General features: G+C 40.1%; 1 pseudogene; it reads left to right on the top strand.

Moving 5' to 3' along the window:
• The first annotated feature begins 407 nt into the window (after positions 1-407).
• Positions 408-1,140, top strand: LOC118844450 (annotated as a pseudogene).
• Positions 1,141-3,853: the final 2,713 nt, after the last annotated feature.

The raw sequence follows: 3,853 nt of genomic DNA on the forward strand, positions 1-3,853 counted from the left end.
GACAACGAAGGTTTCAGGTAGGATGGTAGCCCCTGTTTTGTAACAATTTGTAAGCATAGTACCATGACCACATTATATGCTCAAAAAATATTCCATAATGATTAGAAAAAATGTTGGGGAGACTTAGAGGAAGCAGAATCATTTACAGGAGTAGGAATAAAAAGTAAACCTATGAAAAACGGAGCACCCAAATTAATAAAGCAAAAAAGCATTATGAGAGACAGAGGCTCCCAAAGCGATCAAAGTAGGGGCAATCACAGGCAGTGAAGGAGAGGGCTTTTGAGGACTTTTCGTGATCTGGGTTGATTCTCTCCTGCCCCCACCCTCAGTGCTGCTTCTCCCTCTCCTGGGAGTCCTGTTATTCCACCGCTTCTGCTGCCCCCACTCCTACCCAAAACCTGCCCACTATGGAGAAGACGGAGATGATGCAGAAGGCCAAGCTGGCCAAGCAGGTCGAGTGCTATGATGACATGGCCAACTGCATGAAGGTGGTGACCAAGCAGGGGCTGAGCTCGCCAAGGAGGAGCACAACCTGCTCTCGGTGCCCTATAAGAATGTAGTTGGGAGCGAAGGTCAGCCTGGAGGGTCATTTCGAATACTGAGCAGAAAACTGACACCACTCACAAGAAGATGCAGCTGGTTAAGGACTACCAGGAGAAAGTGGAGTGTGAACTAAGATCCATTTGCACTACTGTCCTGGAATTGTTGGATAAGTTTTTAATAGCCAATGCAACTAATCCAGAGAGCACGGTTTTCTATCTGAAAATGATGGGAGACTACTTCCAGTACCTTGCTGAAGTAGCGCTTGGTGATGACTGAAAACAAGCGGTAGATAATTTCCAAGAAGCTTATCAAGAAGCATTTGATATCAGCAAAAAAGAGATGCAACCCTCACATCCAACTCGCCTGGGGCTAGCTCTTAACTTTTCTGTATTTTACTATGAGATCCTTAATAACCCAGAGCCTGCCTGCACATTGGGTAAAATGGCTTTTGATGAGGCTATTACAGAACTTGATACACTGAACAAAAACTCCTACAAAGACAGCACCCTTATGCAGTTGCTTAGAGACAACCTAACATTATAGACATCAGATAGTGCAGAGGAGGAATGTGATGCTGCAGAAGGTGCAGAAAATTAAAATTCACACAGGGTAACATCTTCCTTTCTCTCAAGAAACCTTTTGACAGGTCTCCATTCCTTATAGCTCCACTTGGATTTCCTATAGCAAAGAAAACCTATCCATGTGTATGGAAATCAATCGTTTATAATCTTTTCACACTGCAGCTTTGGGAAAACTACATTCCTTGATTTGTGTTTGTCCTGGCCTTCCTGGTGTGTGGTTACTGCTGTAGAAAAGTATTAATAGCTTCATTTCATATAAACATAAGTAACTTCCAACCACTTATGTAGAGGACTAAAGGGTATCTGGTATTTAAAAATCGGAACCGGTTCTGCTAGTGACTGTGTTTTGTATTACAGTGAAGAAATGAAAATGTAGTTAAATATAACTCAAGTGTTTTACAAAGCTTCCCTCCCCCTCCACATTCCCCTCATATTACCACCTTATTTTTCAGGGTTTTCCTTTCACCAAACAACTTTTACATGCTCTTATATGTTCCTTCTAAGGAGGAATCTAGAAATATTGGGTCAAATGGAAACAAGTTTGGCATTTTAGAGTTAGGGGTCACAAACTGAAATATGCTTACTGTAAAATAAATCCTGTGACAGCATGAAGTTTTCTTACTCTTCAGTTGCTGCTGTTTCATTTGACAATTTCCCTGTCTCAGTAAAAGTTCACTCACACTCCTGCCTTTGTAGTTCTGGTGTCCACTTTACTATGTAATAGAATTTGTATATAACTACTAGAATACAAATGTTGCTTTTTGGCAAATTAAAGTACATGTCATTTCTTAATACACTAGGATGGGGGAAACCTTTGGAAATCCATGAGTCCAGCCCTAACATTTTTAGTATTTTTCCATGCAGATTTGTGCACATGTGAAAGGGTGTCACATTTGTCCAGGGATCTTTACTTGGAAAGTTTGGACCACTATTGTGTGTTACTAATCACTGATTGTAGTCTCGAAAGAGCCTTGTGAAAATGTTATGCCCTATGTAACAGCGAAGTAACAGTAAAAAATTACATTTTATAACAAAAAAAGCATTATTAGAAAACAGCACAAACATTTCTGAGTTACACACATTTCTTCTCTTTCAATATAATGAGTGGCAAGGGTAGCAAATTTGAGGTGTTGAGTACCAGATTAAAGACAACCTGGGTTCTAACCCCATCTCTACATCACATAACTTTGAGCTCCAGTTTCCTCCTTTGTAAAATGGGGAGAAAATACTCCCTCTTCCTACCTCATTACCCAAAGCTAGCAGCTTTGAAAGTTAGGGAGACTTGGGTACAAGCTCTACCTCCAACATACTGGGTGTGAGACCCTGGGCAAGTCACTTAAGCTCTTAGTGCCCAGGCAGCTCTCTAAGACCTTAAGTGGCACCCTAGGTGCCAATCAACTTTCATTGGTCAATTTCTTTATGGGCAATTTCCCACACCAAAAACCAAAATTCAGCCTCACATAGTGAGGTTCAAATGAGATATTGTCTTTGAAGTATTTTGTAATCTTTCAAATATGACACAAATATCACCTACTATTATAGATAATATTTTTTTTGGAGTGACTTTGGGATTCACTGATGTAGGAAACTCTTATCAATGCAGATCAGGTGTGCTCTGCAGCTTGAAGTCATAGAGAATTTTCTGGAGTGTTGAGGGGTTAAGTGGCTTTCCCAGAATCACATGGAGAGTATTACAGTGCAAAAATTGGGAAATAGAGCTGTGCCAGATTACTAATGGTTCTCTTTAACCTTCAGAAAACACTACCCCCTCTAATAGTTGAAGGACCTTTTTATTTCCTCTACTTTAGGACTATAATAGGCTATGGCTATTCAAAATAGTTGTGTCTCAACCATAGCATGGTTGAGGGGGATCCTGATGGCTCCAGGGTACTGCATCGTATTGAGGCTCTGCTTTATTTCTATAGGACTCTGGGTTGGGGAATACAAGTGACAGCTATCATGGAGAACTTTTCTAGTCACATAGCTTAAGTATCTTTGAGGACAAAACATTGCCAAATGATGTTTGAAGCACATCCCTAAGATTTTAAGGAGTTGATGTCACAGGAGCACATTTAACACCTCCTTCAATTTGCTCTTTGGTGCTTTTATCAGCAACACCATCCTGGGCTGATGGGACCATAGGATTGACCTGGAGAGCAGGGATTTTTTGCCTTTCTGATGTTGAATAGTTTGTCAAGTTTCATTTTCTTTTCATAAAGCAAAGGGTCCTTGGCGAGAAAAGGTATTAGATCAACAAACCAATAGAGGCAAGGACTGGGCATTCCACTTTTACATGATAAATTCAATTATCACTTCTCATTTCTTTGTATAAGGAAACTGATACCTTCCACTTGCTGTGGATTGCTTTGTCATCTTGAAATAGCAAATTCACCTCTAGCATGAAACCTCTGCAAGAAAAGCACAATATTAGACTGAGGGAGTGAATTTAAATCAAATCTAAATCAGCTTTGCCCCCTGCACCATTCTTTTCTATTGAAGTGAATAGACACTAAGAAAATGCAGCCAACCAAGTGATCAAAACCATAGCTTCCTCCCCAATCGTCTCAAAAACTCAAGACAAATTTTCAGTGCCATGAACAAGAATTTTATCTTTCTGCATGCTGAAAGAGGGGAATAGCAGTGCTTATCTGGCATCTATTTGGGCACTTAAGAGAATACAACTCCCTAAAGGATAAATAATCAAAGGATATGAATAAACAATTCTCAAA

Source organism: Trichosurus vulpecula, chromosome 3 (assembly GCF_011100635.1).
Source record: "Trichosurus vulpecula isolate mTriVul1 chromosome 3, mTriVul1.pri, whole genome shotgun sequence".
Lineage (NCBI taxonomy): Eukaryota > Metazoa > Chordata > Mammalia > Diprotodontia > Phalangeridae > Trichosurus > Trichosurus vulpecula.